We start from the raw sequence: 17,393 nt of genomic DNA on the forward strand, positions 1-17,393 counted from the left end.
AAATGGAAACTCTCAAAGCTGGTTGACATGAAAGACTTTGACTTTATTTGGTATAGGAAAGTCAAGATGATACTGCCATTATGAGATGTTACATGTCTACTTATTTCTGCAGTGCAGATGCTTTTGGTTGCACATTTGAATTTCAGGAGTATCCCATGCAAATCATCCCTAATTCAGTATGCTATAATTGAGCATTTCAAATTCCTGGGCGTTTGCATAAATTTGTCCTACACATGCAGATAATAATTTGCTGTAACACTTTTGTTTTAATTATACAAAGTAAAATACAATAAGTTTTTAGAACTCATTAGGGAAGAAAAACATAGAGATCCCAAGGGAGATTAATAACTCAAGAACAAGAAAGCACTGTCATCTCCATTTCATTTGGAGATTCCTTATGTGGTAGTAAGGGAAGGAGCTCCTCCATATGGAAAAGCTACTATAAATTTATCAGTTGAATCACTGATGCGTTCATTCAACAAATACATTTTGGCTCTATGTCAGGCACTGATGTACTTAGAGCACAAAAGAGATAGTTGTGCTTGTAGTGAAAGGGATAATCAGACTGTACATTGTAGAAAATTCAGTTATTTAAATGGAGAAGATGTGATTTTTTTTTTTAGGAAATAGTCCTATACTGGGGGAATCACTGCTAGTAGTTATGTTTGGACTTGCCATAGGGAACATCCTGGGGAGACTTAGAGCAAGCAGTAGGCTTGCCTCTATCTACTTTCATAAGCCTTCTCACTATATCAGCAGGGAGACTGTTCCTCTATTTCTTTCTCCTCATAAAATCCCTCCTCAGATCCAATTTCTATTATGTCCAGGCACTGTGCTCAGCTGTGAATAAAGAAGAGTAAAACAGAGCCCCTAATGTCAAAAAGCTTAGAAGCTAATAGCAGGCCGCATAAGAAAAACTAATTAAAATTAAGTAGGATCTAGAAATTCCACTGCTGGAGATAGACCCAAAAGAACTGAAAGCAGGGACTTGAACAGATTTGCCACTTTATATAATGTTGCGACGGACATCTTGTGTATACATCCTCAGATAACTGATGCTTTTATTGTTATAGTAGCTATTCCAAGGAATAGATCTGCTGTATCAAAAAGGTATACCTAGTTTTAATTTTGGTAGGTTTTTCTTTATGAAAAGGATTTAGCATTTAATATTCTAACCAGCAATGTATGAATAGGCTCTTCTCTTAACAGCAATAGATGTTTCTGCTTTTTCATTTCACCTGATAACTAAAAATATATTGCACTGTTAATTTATTTCGATGATTCCTACTGCATTTGGAGAATCTTTTTGTATAACTGATCATTGCAATTGCATCTGTAAATTTTCTGTTAATATGGCTTGTTCCTTTTTCTGTAGGGTACTTTTGTTTTCATTCTTAATATTTAGAGCTCTTTGCAATCAATACCTAACATTTATGGAGTACTTATCACTTATAAACAGTTTTATGTAGTTCAACAATCTAACTTTTGTATTCATATTTATAAATGAGATTGTCTTATACATGTTATTTAATTTTATGCTTATTGACTATTGCTGCTAAGGTTATTCTGACATCACAAAAGTAATTGCAGGGTTTTATCTTATATGCTTTGGAACACCTTAAAATATAGGAATTACTATTCTTTAAGGATTAGGTTAAATTCATATGTGAAGAATCCTGGTATGTATTTCCATGGTAGATCTCTAATAACTTACCAATGTTTTCTGAAGTAATTAGTTTAGTTTAATTTTCTGCTATTCTTATGTCAATTTTAGTAATTTGCATTATTCTAGGAAATCATGCATGTCCTGGATTTTTCAAAATCAATTTCACAGAATTGCTTATAGTATTCTCTCAGTTTCTTATTTATCTGCAGTTACACATCCTTTTTCATTACTAATCTTGTCTATTTTTCATTCTCTTCTCATTTTCTTTTGTTAGGATTAGAAGAGGTTTGCCTCTTTTGTTGATCTATTCAAAGAGCTGGCTTTTGAAAACAATTCAACCTCTATTTTTCAGTTTTCTATTTTGAATTTACTTTTCATTATTGTTTTTCTTTTTATAATCTCTTAAGATACTTATTTCTTTTTTTTTTAAGTTTATTCATTTATTCTTCAGAGACAGAGACAGAAAGAGAGGGAGTGGGGGCAAAGAGAGAGGGAGAGAGAGACAGAATCCAAAGCAGGCTCCACACTGTCAGGGTAGAGCCCCATGAGGGGCTCAACCTCAAGAACTGTGAGATCATGACCTGAGCTGAAACCAAGAGTCAGTTGCTTAATAGACTGAACCACCGAGGCACCCCTATTTTATTTCTATCTTTAAAAAATCTTAAGCCTATAGGGTTCTCTCAGAATACAGCTTTCACTCTACCCACATCATAATCATAATATAAGTATGACGTAGTTATTCGTTTATATACCTTTTATCTAGAGAAGAACAAAGTGTCAAAGGTACACGAAGCTTTCACAAGGTCAGATTTAAAACCAGGTCTGGATATGAGAGATAAGTCCTTAATTAAATCTTGAGACTTCTTCATGAAGTTTTTTAATAGGTTCTAAATTAATAAATATTACACACCACCATGTAGACGAGTGATATTTGTTTTGGTTAAGTTTTGTCTCTTGCTGTACAACTCTTTTTCAGATTACCAAGGATTGTAAGAAATAACCGTAATTAATAGTCACTAAGACACTAGAAGAAGGAGGGGTATTTTGTCATGCCTGAAGGGTACTGTTCACAGTCATAGGTTACTATTCAATGCCTCATATAGACAGTCTAGCCCATTTTGACTCTAAATCGCATATGCTTGGTTTCTTTTTATAATGCCATGTTTCCTACCACGTAGCTATGAATGTTGTTCTCATAAAAATCATTACTACTCTTAGATAATCACATGCATAATGGCCTCTTTTAACTATTTTTCTAATATATGCTCTGGAGGTATATCTTTCAAGGATTCTCAATCCAATTTCTAAATAACTATGGAAAGGAAAAACAAAATCCAAAATATGTCAAAATCTGTGTTAAATGATAATTGTATGTCTGTCTAACAAAAAACATTTCTGTGACAAGTATGTTAATATATGGAGCCAGTGTGTGTGTGTGTGTGTGTGTGTGTGTGTGTGTGTGTGTGTGTGTATGTTTACTGTGACAAGCACTAGATAGCAGGAAATTCAATACTGAGGTCACTAAGGATGCCCAAAATTATGTTTTCCTGGTTTTCAGAATGAAAGCATCAGATACCAAATGGATAGGTGTGCAAAAATTAAATAGCATGCATTGAATTTTTGCAGACACAACTTACAAGTTCACCTACATATGAAGATTAGCCTTATGAGTTCCTGCAAACAGGCCTAAGACTTTCCTCATAAAATAACACCAGATACTGGCTCAGAGTTGTGCAGTGTTCTCTGTGAAGATGCTTTATTCAAACGTAATTTTTAAGGACAGAAAATTCTCACCATTTGCCTTTAAATCATGGAACCCTATTATGGCTCTAATAGAATATTTAAATGTGAACTCTTAGGAAAATACCCCGAGTCAGGAGGCACAAGCTAAATAAATAAATAAATAAATAAATAAATAAATAAATAGCACCTAGGAAAACTAATGAGTTAGCTTTTTTGTTTATTTTTACTTTTATTTTTATTTTTATTTTTTTGAGAGAGAGAGACAACACATGGGTGGGGGAGGAAGAGAGAGAGAGGGAGAAGCAGAATCTGAAGCAGGCTCCAGTCTCTGAGCTGTCAGCACAGAGCCAGATGCAGGGCTTGAACCCACAAACCATGACCTGAGCTTAAGTGAGACACTTAACCAACTAAGCACCCAGGCGCTCCATTAGCTTTTGAAATAAAGTAGTCTGCTGTTATCATGTGAGGACACAAACTAGAGGGAATTCCCTTTTTGTGCCCACGCTACAACTTAGACTAAAATATTTGATTTTGTACAAAATTATCTATTTAGTAATTCTAAGGTTAATATGTAAGTATTTCAATGAGCACTTTTACTTCCTGGTGCCCCACCTCCTAAATGAAGATGCTGACCACTAGGCTATGAGGAGCAATTCTCTTTCATTGTTCATTTGTTTTATCCTAGGTTTTATTTTATACTGCTTTCCTTCAGGGCACAGATGCAATCTAGCATTGTCAGTAAGATTTTCTACAAGCCAAATTTATATATCCCATGGTGGTTATAGTAAAAGGATTTATATATATTATATTGATATATTTAAGATTTAAGAATACTGAAGAAAACCATAAGATTTAAAGCACATCTGAAATATGATGGATTAGTGACAGGAGATTACTGACCTGGCCCAGTTTATATTATTTTTAATTAGCTTTACAGAAAGAAGAATAGCAGAATGAGTTCATCAAACGTGGAATGCTACACAATGACTTTAGAATGAGGAACATTTGACATAAAAATAATCACAGTAACCAGGTCAAATAATGAAAACGGAAGTTCTCAGGGCAGAGCAGAAGGAAGAAAAAAGATGAATAAAAGCAAGGGAGTGATGAGTCCCATGACAAAATTCTAACAAATTTTCTCATGCTTTTTAAACGTTTGTGGTGGCAGGGAGATGGATAAACTTTTCAGCTCTTAGTTTATAAGTCAATAAAGCATTTGCAGTTTTCACTTGCATGTTGTAGGAAGTTACATCTTATTCAAAATGGGAACCATCATCTTTCCAATAAATGGTATCTCCCACTTCTTGCCTTTTTAGACAACCGCACAGGACATTTCACAGCTCCAGGCATTAAAGAAAACACACCCTGTATCATCCAGCCAAATGAAATTAGGTTAGGGATAGGAGGTTCCTCACGTTGGTTTCAAAGGATGTGGTTCTTTAAGACATTTCAGATTGCAAGATTTACCCTAAGGAGGAATCGTTTTAGTTCCTTGATATGCACGGTACAATCTGAACATTTTCTGAATTAGGGAAGGGGTAGAGGACAAAGGTAAGCCATCATTTTTCACATGAATCTTAGTTTGTGAATTTGACAACAACAAAACATGTAGCTGCAAATTCAATCTTATAACTTCACACAGAACGATGAGATTTCACAAGGAACCATGAAATGTCATCTTTAAAAGTTTGGGTAGATTACTTTAACCAGAATCCGAAACAGTGACTACCAGAAAAACACCATGCATTGAACTTTACTATATAAAGATCCCTCTTGATTCTTAGAACCCATGAGGCTACTTCTACCTTCTATTTATTTGTTTTTTCCCCTACCCACACATTTCTTTCTAATAAATGGTTTATAACTGAGAATTTCATTCCAACATTCTAGGCAAATAGGATTTGCTTTTAAAATGTGTTAAGCGCTTTGTGTAGAACGTCTGCCATCGTGTAGCCAAGCTGAAGAGACTTCTCTATATTCCACAGAAACTCAAGTATTTATATAATCCTTCTAAAGATAATGCATTTAAGTGATCAAAAATGTAGAAAAAGCAAAGTAGTGTTGCTGCCCTGCAGCATGTGCTTTTTAGTGTGTTTAAAATTTATATAAAATGTGAAGGCTTACAGGCATAAATCACACCTATCTTTTTTTGGATATAGAGGTGCACATATTGAATCTTTCATAATTAGATGATGAATAGTTCAGTACATAAAACCTACAGGGTGGGCTGCATTGGCTGTTGTGGACGTCATGCTCCACTTGGCAAGTTTTCTTTATTCCCTCCCATATCTCTCTCTTCCAACAAGGATTTTTTAAATTTTATACAAATATAGAAGCTTATACTGGAAAATACCTTTTAAAAGCACGCTTTGACCCAGGATACATCCTAAGACTTAGTTCTGGGTACAGTACTTGCTATGAAGATACTCTCCTGACCTTCTGTGATTAGGGTTTATATATTCAGTCATTCCTTAAATATTTTTGACTATCCACTATATGCCGCATTTTGTATTAAAAATGGAGACAGACTAAAAAATGGACTGTTCTATCAAAATGCCTAAAGACTACTGAAGGAAGTTCAAATTGCTCTATATTTTGGAGGTGTTTATGATTATAATCATTTGTCACAAATTGCTCTATATTTTGGAGGTGTTTATGATTATAATCATTTGTCACAAGGTAGTTCTTTTTAATGGATCTGTGCTTTTACTTGCTTATATACTTCCTCTTTGGCAATAAAGATGTGAAGCAGTTAAGTTTAAAAAACCCCTTAATGTTAAGAAAAATATAAACAATAAAGGGGTGAAGGAAAATTAAAACAAATATATCAAAATAGAGGTTTCAATGCAGGTAGTTTCATTGAACATAAAATGCAGGACTGAACTTTTTGGCAAAGTAGCTCCTGTATCTCAACTAAGCAAAATTTCTTATATGGAACATTATATACCAGAAGGCATCATTTTAGGAAATGGACTCTATGTTCAGTAATAATGTCACAACACAGGATAAGATAAAAGATGTATATACTTTCAATGTAATATCATTTAACTTGAATTTTTATAAATATTATACATCATATGCATGGCAATACAGAATGCTACTTTAATGAAACCAGAACCCTGTATCACCATAGCTTTCTAATCTTGTTCCACATATACTTATTTCAAGGAAAAAATTGGCAATAGCAACCCCCCAAAATTTTAAGTTATATGACCAACAATTCGATATAATAAGAAAAATTTTAGGGCACCAAGGTGGCTCAGTTGGTTAAGGGTCTGACTCCTGGTTTCAGCTCAGGTCATGATCTCATGGTTGGTGAATGTGAGCCCCACATGGGGCTCTGCGCTGACAGTGCAGAGCCTGCTTGGGATTCTCTCTCTCTTTCTTTCTCTCTCTCTCTGCCCCTCTCGTGCTCCTCCCCTCTCTCAGAATAAATAAATAAACATGAAAAAAATGTTTTTAATTATAACACTATCTGTTGGGGTACCTGGGTGGCTTAGTCAGTTGAATGCCTGACTTTGGCTCAGGTCATGATCTCACGGTTCATGGGTTCAAGCCCCGCAATGGGCTCCGCAATGACAGTGTGGAGCCTGCTTGGGATTCTTTCTCCCTCTTTCCCTTCCCCTCCCTGACTTGCACTCTCTTAGTCTCAAAATAAATAAACTTTAAAAAAATAATAGTACAATTTGTAGCCATACTATTATCCTTGAAGATCTCTAAATGTACAAATCATAAGTAAATGGCTACCTCAATTTTAAGTTTAGCATGCAAAAAAAAAATACTATTTTACTTTGATGCAAGAAATGCACTGGTAGGGGGAAGATAACCAACTCACCTTATAAAATTATTTCATTTTTTATTCATTTTTTAAGTTTATTTATTTACGTTGAGAGAAACAGAGAGAGAGAGAGAGAGACAGTGTGTAAGCAGGGGAAGGGAAGAGACAGAGGGGGACAGAGGATCCAAAGCAGGCTCTGTGCTGACAACAAAGAGCCTGATGTGGGGCTCAAACCCACGAACCATGAGATCATGAACTGAGCTGAAGTCGGACGCTTAACTGACTGAGCCACCCAACTGCCCCTGATATTATTTTAAATGAGAATTAGCTTCATTTGAAAAGTAGTCATTTCCCAATGCATCTGAATATGAATCTAAATATTATATAATATATGCCTGTATATGTTTTTATTCCATAAATGAATATTTTGAAATAAATACAACCATTTCTGTTAGTAGATTTCAGAGATGATGAATTGGAACCTAAGTCATGGAATCATTTGGAAAAAATCCTGGAGTTAGTGAGTAACCGGATTAAAAGGATATACTTCTGGATCCTGAGAATGAATATATATAAGGTGCAGACATATTATAGCCCTATTGTGTGGACTGAAAATTTAGTGTAAGAACGAACACTTGTCTAACATAAATTAACTTCAAAATGTGGAATTTATATCTGAACAGTGTATTTTATGAGTAATAAATGGAAGCAGTTTATATTCAGTCAAAGATATTATGTTCTGACATACTCCAAAACATATATTATATTGCTATTTAAGTCTCTGAATACTTAAAGAACACATAAAATACTAGCCTTAAAGAACGGTTTAGAACCCTCCTTATCTAAGATCATATGCCAGGAAGAGTGAACACTGTGTCATTTTTCAGATCAGTGACATGTGACAACCATTCAATCTAATTCACTGACAATTTTCAATGATATGATTAAGTGAATATTTGAACATAGCTGACATGTGAATTTTCAACCTAGGCTTTTAAATGCTCACTTTGGATTTGTGCTTTAATAATGTATAAAACTGATCTTATTTGTTTTGTGCTGTTTCACATTGTACGTTTGAAGTTACTTGGTAAAAATTTGCCACTTTGTCATACACAGTGGATGAGAGTGGATACTGAACATCAAGTATGAGATCTACAACTCTGTCAGCTAATATGAAATCATATTAAATCTGTAAAGCCCTGGTATACTATATACTCAGGGTGTATTACAACACTACATTTTTTGTATGAATCTTTAAAATAGTGATGGAATATATTCTATGACTTCAAAGAGGCACTGGGATTCATAAAATAATAACATGGACATCTTGGGATGGAAGAAGAGGAAACAAATTGCAATCAGGCAATTAATGGAAGACTGGTATCATGATCTATCTGGAGGGCAGTTTAAAATACCACAAGCAGTTAAATCTCCCTACCAGATTTTTAATGGCTAAATTCCTTTACCAGTGGTAAAGAATCATTCATTACTCAATTTGACATGAAGAGATAAAAATGTCAAATTTCTGGTAGAGGAAACTCATTGACTGGAGCTTATTTATATCTAAGGGGGAAAAAATCTATCAATAAACAAGTTTAGATGACCCATTAAATGATACTTTTCCTTTGAGAGACAATGGGGTTAAAGACCTGCAGAACGGAATTGAGAATGTCTGGTAAAGACAGTCACTCACAAACAAATATGAAGGGAAATATGTGAGATGTTTCCATGTTACCTGTGATTTGTTTTATCTACCTTCAACAAGTAACAATGAAATGCAAGCTGTGGATATGTTTTATAGCTTGAGCTGGGGTGTAGACAAGCTTAACCACTTGGTACAGTCAGCTTCTATTTCACAGGATTTTGTACTTTCTTTTGTTTGCTTTTTAAAACCACAGCCAACTTTATTACAAATGAGCTTTGCTCTCAGTAAATATTGTAATAAAGGTATCACTGCACTTGGAAGTACTTTATTCTGAATAAGTGGTTTTGAAAATAAATTATTGATAGCAGAAATAACTTTATGCTAAAACAGCCACCACAGAGAATGCAAATCAGAACATAAATGTGGTGTCTGAGTTGTGGACCTAAGCTGTGAGTGGCACTGAGGCAGCATAGCAAATTAGATGTCAGGACAGACAAATTAAAGGAAACTGAGGCATGGAATCAAATTGAGTTGCTAGTAGAGAACAATGACACGTTCAGAAACTGATCATTTATGGCAGAGAAATAGGCCAAAGTAGAGAAGATACTAAGAAGGAAGGAGGAAACCGAATGAAGTTGACCTAAGATTTTGAAACTACCACAAAATAGCCTTTCAAAATGGAAGCTTCTAATACCCCCTCAAACAACAGAGAGGGTTAACTTCTTTGAAGTGATTTTAAAAATTAAGCCTGGGGGTGCCTGGGTGGCTCAGTCGGTTAAGTGTCTGACTTCAGCTCAGGTCACGATCTTGCGGTCCGTGAGTTCGAGCCCCGCGTCGGGCTCTGGGCTGATGGCTCAGAGCCTGGAGCCTGCTTCCGATTCTGTGTCTCCCTCTCTCTCTGCCCCTCCCCCGTTCATGCTCTGTCTCTCTCTGTCTCAAAAATAAATAAACGTTAAAAAAAAAATTAAAAAAAAAATTAAGCCTGTGGATAGATTTGTAGAATTGTGAAGTCCCTAATGATTTTCTATTAGCAATTATCCATTTCTTAACGTTTGGATGAACTTCCCACTGGTTCCATTAGACTCAGAAGTCTCTGTGAAGAGTCAGTTTGTTTAATTTTATGATTTCTTCACCTCTCTTGGTTATTGATTGAAGTACTCTACATTTTCGTGGCACCTGGGTGGTTCAGTCGGTTGAGCATCCGACTTCGACTCAGGTCATGATCTCGCGGTCCATGAGTTCGAGCCCCTGTCAGGCTGTGTGTTGACAGCTCAGAGCCTGGAGCCTGCTTCAGATTCTGTGTTTCCCTCTCTCTCCTCCCCTCCTCAACTCATGCTCTGTCTCTCTCTGTCTCTCAAAAAATAAATAAAAACATTTTAAAAAATCTAAGAAAAAATAAAGTACCCTATATTCTATTAATTCTTATAATTAATTATTTTAAAAGGAATATAATCTAATTGTTTTTATAATCAACATATAATTCTGTGTAGATTCCATGTTTGGTTTGTATATTCCTTATACTTGTGTTTAATATTTTCTTTCTATATTCAAATTGCATATATTTGCTTTTTCCTCTCATTTTCCCGATTAAATTTATGAGATTAGTCTACTTTATTATTTTATTACAAAGAACTAGCTCTCAAATTATTCTAGTGTTTTTTTCTTTCTAACTTATTTCTTCATTTATCTTTATTTTCTACTTTCCTTAGAGCATTTTTTATTTTTTGTAACATTTATGGTTGAAATCTTGAATTAATTTATCTTTGTTCTCAATGAAAATAAAAGCTAAGACACAAATTGAACCTCAGGCTAAAACCTAGTCCATTTCTCCTGGAAAGTTTTTTCCTATACAAATGTGGATATGTACTCTTCATTCCTTATACAAAACATTTTAAATTAATCAAATTGAATTTTTAAAAGTGTTATTAATTTCTAGTATTCTATTATTATGAGTATGCACTTTAAAAGCTCTTCTTTTTATATACTTAATGACATTTTCACTGCATCCTAATACATTATCCATCTTTGTACATATGGCAGGAATATTTTTTTAGTAATATTTTTTTATAAATTTATCTTCTCCTATGCCTTTGGTAAGTTTGTGCAGCAGAGCAGAAATTAGAAATAACTCTTGGTCTGTTTTAGTTTTCTGGCTCCGATGTTTCCCAGAAGCATCTGAAGGGATGTGATATCAGATGGTTCCCAAAATTAGCCAGAAACCATCTCCACGCCCTATCAGGAAATAGAGATGGTGTGGTTTCAAAAGTGAATGGCTTCCTGGTACATCCAGCAAGGATGGACCCCAGCCAACATTAGGGCTCTCAGTGCAGACATTCTCACGTCCTCGTGTGACCAGAAAACAGAGGTACTTGGAATACTGGCTATTCTCTGTTTGTTCCCCAATCTCCAGTTCTTCACCCCTGTGGCATAGGAGATGACTCATCTAGTATCAGATGACTTCATCACCTAGGAGCTCTCACCTTCTAGCCTTTAGCTGAGCTTAACCAGTGGGTAGCGTGGGCAGGATATTGGAGAACTGGATAGAGAGACCAAGGTATCGATCTTCTCCCAACTCACCCAGCAGGCCACGATTTGAGGGTAACTTCATTTAGATACCTATGGTCACAGTTGCTGGCCGGTGGTCCCTCTCACAATGTCAGAGCTTTCACTGCTTTAAGGTAACAGCTCTCTCCTCCTTGTCTCTTTAGGTTTAGGGATAAAGGCTATTAACTCATGCTAATCCCTGCATGTTTCACCAGGGATTTGATTCTCCTCACATTTCTGTATATATTTACTTTGTTACAGTCTCTTCAGCTTGGTCTTTGCAGGCTTTCAGTTTCATGCCAGTGATATTAATGAGATACTTGGCTTCATGAGAAGACTCGGGCTTAGGGGGTGACTGTATCAGTGCATACTGCAATGGACTAAAGAGCAAAGGCTTTTCCCCTGCCTATATGAGGCACCACATAGGCCTACTGTTCTCTGGCCATTGCTAGGGATAGGGAAGAGCTTTCCTCATAATGACTGAGAATTTTCGGAATGCCTGCTTGAGAGCTCAGATTTGGAATTAGCTAATTTAAATTAAATGATAAACTATTGCTTTTCCTGAAAATCCAACTTTATGGGGCAGGAGGTTTACACATAATGCACACATATTTCATAGAATCATCTGCGCTTTGGAGTATTAATGGGAAGCAAATTGCTATTAAATCTACAGTTTATTTATGCCATCCATAGTCTCAATTATTTAGTTAGTTAGTTAGTTGCTAAATGTGTTCTAATATGACAATAGTGAATTAAAGGTTCTGAATAAAACTGTATTTCCGACCTTGCCATCCAGTCCCTGTGCCATCTTCTTCCACTGCCTGTATGGAACCAGCTCCCTGAGCTGCCTTGGCAGCAAGGGGTCTGGGCTTCAGAGAGTAGCAGGAGGCGCAGGCATGCCCCGGCCCCTGCAACTTTCTGCAAGGCTATAGAAGGAGGAGGAACCTGTCTAGAATCCCTGCATGACTAGAAAAGGAGGGAAAATCTCAACATGGAAAAACTCTGCGATGGAATGAAGGAATGCCTGAGAACAAGGAAAGCTGGAATACAAAGAACAGCCATGGGGTGCAGGGAAGCCAGCAGTAGCTTGTATTCTGGAAAACGAAGAAAAGTTAGAAATTGAGGGAAAGACAAATCACAAGGGAAAGGCAGAAAATGAGGAAATAGGAAAGGACAAGGAGAAAGCCAGCAGTGTGGCAAAGCCAAAAGACAGAAAGCCCGAGAGCCAGGGAAAGCCAAAAGAAGAAGAAAAGCCAGCCAGGGAACCAAAGCTGCAGGAAAGTGACCAAGAAGCCCAAAAGAGAAACCAACAAGGGGCTGGCTTGGTGGCTCCAGGATTACGAGGCCATAAACGATATGCATTTGAGGAATGAGGAGATGAGAGAATTCAAAGAGATGGTCAGGGTGCAGGTTGAGGTGAAGAAAACCATGCAGAAATGGGTGGTGGTTATATGGATGCAAAAAAGTTTACAGGATCCCTTCCACCTAAGGGGCCCAAGGGAACTCAGGGGTGGCTGCGGGTCCCCACAAAGGGGCTCTGAAGACTTTCCTTTTGCAAAGTGCCCCTGGCAGGCATTTGCCAGGCCCTGTGCTTTAACCTTACGCTAATACTTTCACTTTAGATGTCCCTCCTGGTATCAGTGGCCTTTTGACCCAACTAGAGAACTCTATCAGTAGGGGGATTTTCACCCATGTGCATTGCAAAGACGTTATAAATCTTGGAAAAATAAAGCAGCCTATAACATCAAAAAATATTTCCATTAAATTGTCTTAGTGGTTTTAGTAGTATTTCTATTATGTGATAAGTTGTATTATGTTTTCATTACAGACGATAACCTCCCTGGATAAAAATGGTACTGCTTTTAAATAATTTCTTGTAAGTTTTTCTTTGTTATTAACTATTTCTCTCATTTTTAAAGAACTGGTTTTATTAGCCATTCAATTCATAGCGGCCCTTTTATTTTTAGTCATTGCCATCTCCTTCCCAATTAAGTTCCAAGCCTAATAATGTCTTCCCATGTTTTACACCTCCCATAAGTACCCAGGTACCTCTCCGATCCCCTTCTCTGCTGTGTTTTCTCCATACTCGGTCCTGTCTCCCTAGCAAGTCCTGTTTGCAAACGTTTTGTTTCTCCCCAAGGTCTTTTTATCCTTCTGTCTGGACCATTTTCCTATAGATGATGCCATGGCTCACTCCCTCACTTCCTTCCAGGCTTTACCATATCACAATTTAACTGAGAGGTCTTCCCACACCTTCTGTTCTGTTTATCTCTTACTCATTCACATAACTATCACAATGTACATTGTAAATGTTACTGCCCTCTGGTATGTGACTGTAAACTCTATGACATATAGGGTTGTGTTTGTTCTGATCACTGACTACAGTGTTCCTACCACCTAGCATACAACTTAACACATAGTAGACACTCAATAAATAATGTGCTGCATGTAAATGCACTAACATTATTATTTAAGGTCTGATTAGTCAACTTCTCCAATCAATGCCTTCATTCTAATTTGAGAATCTATGATTTTTAAAAGGAAATGTGAAATAGCCCCGTCTACTATTTTATTTAATGTGCCAATTTATGTATATCCTGCCCCAGGCTCATTTATTCATCTAGTATAGAATACCTAAGCACATCTTTAGGGAAAAAAATCCTGCTCTTGAACATTCTCTTTGATTTAATTGTGTGTTTACTGTGTGGTAATAATCAGAGACTAATAAACAGGTTCCTGGGGAATCTTTTCCATTTCTTTTGTACTTTCTTTTATTACAAAATAATGGAGAAGTATAAAATGATAATAAATTTACCTTTGAACATTTATAGTCTGTGTCTTTTAGCCTGGGGCTACTTCAAGCAAAGGTTATTTCGCTCTGGGTTTTGGTTTCCACACGAAAATGTTTTACTTGAGATTCTGTCCTTTTCATACAGGGACCTCAATTTTATGACATTCCCTATTAAGGCTCTCGGTCAAACGGGAAGATTGTGGAAATCTGCTCTTTAAGGGCTCCTTCTCAAATTTAAGTCCTCATTTCGGGGTCTTTGCCTGCTCAAACAAGTTCTCAGGGGGAGTTCTCAGGGTTCTACATTTTCAGAAAGAAATATGACCATCTAAGAAAAGATCCATAAAATGCATTAATCTTATTCTAATTTTGTATATTCACTTATCACATTTCATCAAACAATTTCATGAGAAAATACCAAGCATACTGTCAGACTGATAAATAAGCCATTGTTTGGCATTTGGGAGGTTGTAAGGTTAGGTTTACTTTACCTTCAAAGGTTCCTCTTTTTTTGACATTAAAAATAGGAACTGAGGTATCATGTACATCTAGAAAAGTGGACCTGAGGGTAGACCATGATACATTTTCTCAAAGCAAATGCACCCATGTATCAAGCACCAGGTCAAAATAGGCAATACTTTCAACACTTCACAAGATGCACTCATGCATTTAACTGCTTTCATTCCTTCCAAAATGTAACTACTCTCCTGATTCCTAAATCCATGGAACAATTTTGCCTGTTTTTGAAATTCAATTAAAAGAAGTCATAGTAGGGGCGCCTGGGTGACTCAGTCGGTTAAGCATCCAACTTCAGCTCGGGTCATGATCTCACAGTTCATGAGTTCAAGCCCCACATCCGGCTCCACGCTGACAACTCGGAGGCTGGAGCCTGCTTCGGATTCTGGGTCTCCCTCTCTCTTTGCCCCTCCCCCACTCACATTCAGTCTCTCTCAAAAATAAACATTAAAAAAAAGGAAATCATCGTAGGTATACTTTTGTGTCTCACTTCTTTGGCTCAAAACTCTTTCAGGAGAGTGATCCATCCTATGTATTGTGTTTAACTATCACTTGTTCATTTTCACTGCTTTATAATATGCTATCATGTGACTATACCACAGTCATTTCCAGTTTTACCTTTTAGAAATTAAGCTGCTATGAGGGGTGCCTGGATGGCTCACGTAGCTAAGCATCTGACTCTTGATCTAGGCTCAATTCGTGATCTTGCAGCTTTGGACATGGAGCCCTGCACTGAGGTCTGCACTGAGAGCATGGAGCCTACTTGGGATTCTCTCATTCTCTCTCTCTCTCTCCCTCTCCCTCTCTCTCTGCCCTGCCCCTGCTTGCACATGCACTCTCTCCTCTCTCTCTGTCTCTCAAAATAATTTTTTTTAAAAGCTGCTATGAACATTCTCTTTATACACACACACGCACACACACACACACACACACACACACACACACACGTGTGCAGAGATAAATGGTAGTTACATGTTATGCCTAAGCACAAAACTGCTGGCCTGTAAGAATTATGCACTTTTGCATTTAGTATATAATGCCAAACTATTTTCAATGGTTGTCTGAATTACATTTCTACCAGTTAGGAGTTCAGGTTATTCCAAATCCTCACCCTCAGCATTATTAGTTCTTTTAATTTCAGCCATTTTTATGAGTTTGTATTGGTATCTCTTTGCAGTTCTAAATTTCCCCAATTACTGCTGAGGTTGAACATTCTATATTATTCTTCAGCTTCTAAACATCCCCTTTTGTGAAGTTGCTGTTCAAATTTTCTGACCCTTTTTTCTCTTGGATTTTTTTCTCATTCTTTCAAATCTAATGCTTAAAAATTAAATAAATAAACAATAGGGGAAATCATAGCAGGAATGTGGTATACTCATCAATCGTGTAAAGGTAACAATTCTTCCCAAATCGATCTATAGATTTAACTCACTGTTGATGACATTCCAAACAGGATTTATATAGAAATTAAAAAGATGATAGTAAAAGGAATACAGAAATTCAAAGGGTCAATATAATCAAGAAAAAGTGGGGGAACCTAGCTCACCAGATACCAGTATGGATTATAAAACTGCAAAAATCCAAATGGCAGGATGTTTGTGTGTGTATAGACAAAGAGAAAAATGGAAGTGAATTCAAGTCCAAAAACAGAACAGCATCTGTACCAAGAAATTGTTATGACACACCTAATACTCGAGAGCAATGAGTAAGTAACATTGTTTTTAAGAAATGGTGTAGTGACAGATTCCAAATGGAAAAAAAAAAGAAAGAACCTGAATTTTAACCGACTCCTCATGCCAAATTCAATAATCAATTCCAGGTGATATAGAGATCCAAATTCAAGTGACAAAACAACAAAGCCTATACAGAAGACAACAAAGTGTAATATCATGATGGTTTGGGGAAGGCAAATAATTCTTAAACAGGATACAAAATTATAAAGTGACCATTTATAAAAATGAACTACATCAGAATGAAGAATTCTGCTATATCAAAAGACACCAGTAAGTAAAAATGTAATCTAGAGGCAGAAAATACATTTGCAATGCAGAAGAGAAAGGGTTTGTATCCATAACATAGAAACAACTCATAAGTTTGATGAAGTTCAAGTTAATTTTTCTCTTTTTGAATCAGGCCTCTGGTTTCACATCTAAGAAATATTTGGTTATCCCAAAGTGACAGAGATTTTCTTTTATGGTTTCTCTGTTTTATTGCCAGAATTTCTTCTGGTCTTATATTTAAAACTGTGAAATTAATAATTATAACATATATAGGAAACCAAAAAATTCATAATCAATAACAAATGTGAAAAAACAAAACTATCATTAAACAAGATCTATGGCTACATTAATCTACTATTTTAGAGGTGATCCAACAGCTAATTGTTTAATATGATATTATCTTGGTGGGAAGAGATCACCTACATGAAAGAGACTTAATAGAGTAATTCTTTGAATTTTCTGCTGTCTTCCTTGCTTTGTATATTTTGTAATGGAATATGGGGAACTGATATCTAAAAAAGATTTTTCTTCATGTAAATTCTACTATCTTTAACACAATATTCTCAATTTTTGTGGTATTGATCTTTCAAAAGCATCTATCAGACTGATGTTGAAGCAAATGTTTTATAGAGTGTCTTATTATGCCTGCACAAAATTTGAAAATATACAGTTAGTCACTTCAGAAAATGATAAAAATCTATAATGATTTTATA

The 17,393-nt window shown here is 36.1% G+C and overlaps 1 protein-coding gene across 13 annotated transcripts in view; it reads right to left on the reverse strand.

Annotated features, from left to right (window-relative positions):
* DMD (dystrophin) overlaps positions 1–17,393 on the reverse strand; it is a 2,022,811-nt gene that overhangs the window by 1,646,990 nt on the left and 358,428 nt on the right. The gene's annotated exons all lie outside the window — the stretch shown is intronic.

This window comes from Prionailurus viverrinus, chromosome X (assembly GCF_022837055.1).
Source record: "Prionailurus viverrinus isolate Anna chromosome X, UM_Priviv_1.0, whole genome shotgun sequence".
In the NCBI taxonomy this organism is placed as follows: Eukaryota; Metazoa; Chordata; class Mammalia; order Carnivora; family Felidae; genus Prionailurus; species Prionailurus viverrinus.